The sequence below is a fragment of the Asterias rubens genome, chromosome 17, assembly GCF_902459465.1.
Source record: "Asterias rubens chromosome 17, eAstRub1.3, whole genome shotgun sequence".
Taxonomy (NCBI): domain Eukaryota; kingdom Metazoa; phylum Echinodermata; class Asteroidea; order Forcipulatida; family Asteriidae; genus Asterias; species Asterias rubens.
In genome coordinates, this window is record NC_047078.1 from 6798331 (window position 1) to 6800642 (window position 2312).

The following is a 2312-nucleotide window of genomic DNA, read 5'->3' on the forward strand; positions in this document are numbered from 1 at the left end:
AGTTGTAGCATCAGTTGTAGCATCAGTTGTAGCATCAGTTGTAGCATCAGTTGTAGCACAGTTGTAGCATCAGTTGTAGCATCAGTTGTAGCATCAGTTGTAGTATCAGTTGTAGCATCAGTTGTAGCATCAGTTGTAGCATCAGTTGTAGTATCAGTTGTAGCATCAGTTGTAGCATCAGTTGTAGCATCAGTTGTAGCATCAGTTGTAGCATCAGTTGTAGCATCAGTTGTAGCATCAGTTGTAGCATCAGTTGTAGCATCAGTTGTAGCATCAGTTGTAGCATCAGTTGTAGCATCAGTTGTAGCATCAGTTGTAGCATCAGTTGTAGCATCAGTTGTAGTATCAGTTGTAGCATCAGTTGTAGCATCAGTTGTAGCATCAGTTGTAGCATCAGTTGTAGCATCAGTTGTAGCATCAGTTGTAGCATCAGTTGTAGCATCAGTTGTAGCATCAGTTGTAGCATCAGTTGTAGCATCAGTTGTAGCATCAGTTGTAGCATCAGTTGTAGCATCAGTTGTAGCATCAGTTGTAGCATCAGTTGTAGCATCAGTTGTAGCATCAGTTGTAGCATCAGTTGTAGCATCAGTTGTAGCATCAGTTGTAGCATCAGTTGTAGCATCAGTTGTAGCATCAGTTGTAGCATCAGTTGTAGCATCAGTTGTAGCATCAGTTGTAGCATCAGTTGTAGCATCAGTTGTAGCATCAGTTGTATCAGTGTAGCATCAGTTGTAGCATCAGTTGTAGCATCAGTTGTAGCATCAGTTGTAGCATCAGTTGTAGCATCAGTTGTAGCATCAGTTGTAGCATCAGTTGTAGCATCAGTTGTAGCATCAGTTGTAGCATCAGTTGTAGCATCAGTTGTAGCATCAGTTGTAGCATCAGTTGTAGCATCAGTTGTAGCATCAGTTGTAGCATCAGTTGTAGCATCAGTTGTAGCATCAGTTGTAGCATCAGTTGTAGCATCAGTTGTAGCATCAGTTGTAGCATCAGTTGTAGCATCAGTTGTAGCATCAGTTGTAGCATCAGTTGTAGCATCAGTTGTAGCATCAGTTGTAGATCAGTTGTAGCATCAGTTGTAGCATCAGTTGTAGCATCAGTTGTAGCATCAGTTGTAGCATCAGTTGTAGCATCAGTTGTAGCATCAGTTGTAGCATCAGTTGTAGCATCAGTGTAGCATCAGTTGTAGCATCAGTGTAGCATCAGTTGTAGATCAGTTGTCGCATCAGTTGTAGCATCAGTTGTAGATCAGTTGTAGCATCAGTTGTAGCATCAGTTGTAGCATCAGTTGTAGCATCAGTGTAGCATCAGTTGTAGCATCAGTTGTAGCATCAGTTGTAGCATCAGTTGTAGATCAGTTGTAGCATCAGTTGTATCAGTTGTAGCATCAGTGTAGCATCAGTTGTAGCATCAGTTGTAGCATCAGTTGTAGCATCAGTTGTAGTATCAGTTGTAGCATCAGTTGTAGCATCAGTTGTAGCATCAGTTGTAGCATCAGTTGTAGCATCAGTTGTAGCATCAGTTGTAGTATCAGTTGTAGTATCAGTGTGCATCAGTTGTAGATCAGTTGTAGCATCAGTTGTAGCATCAGTTTGTAGCATCAGTTGTAGCATCAGTGTAGCATCAGTGTAGATCAGTTGTAGCATCAGTTGTAGCATCAGTTGTAGCATCAGTTGTAGCATCAGTTGTAGCATCAGTGTAGCCATCAGTTGTAGCATCAGTTTGTAGCATCGTTGTAGCATCGTTGTAGCATCATGTTGTAGTATCCAGTTTTAGTTATCAGTTGTGTACCATTTGTGCATCAGTTGTGTCATCAGTTGTAGCATCCAGTTGTAGCAATCAGTTGTAGACATCAGTTGTAGCATCAGTTGTAGCATCAGTTGTAGCATCAGTTGTAGCATCAGTTGTAGCAATCAGTTGTAGTCAAGTTGTAGCATCAGTTGTCGCCATCAGTTGTTGGTTAGCATCAGTTGTAGCATTCAGTTGTAGCATCCAGTTGTTAGCACATCAGTTGTAGCATCAGTTTGTAGCATCAGTTTTAGCATCCAGTTTGTCGCATCCAGTTGTAGCATCATTGTAGCTATCCAGTTGTAGCCTCAGTTGTAGCATCAGTTGTAGCATCAGTTGTAGCTCAGTGTAGCATCAGTTTGTAGTATCAGTTGTAGCATCAGTTGTAGCATCAGTGTAGCACAGTTGTAGCATCAGTTGTAGTATCAGTTGTTAGCATCAGTTGTAGCATCAGTTGTAGCATCAGAGGGTGCCTGAATACAAGCCACATCCAGAGACATCATCCCATGTGATGAAGCGCACCA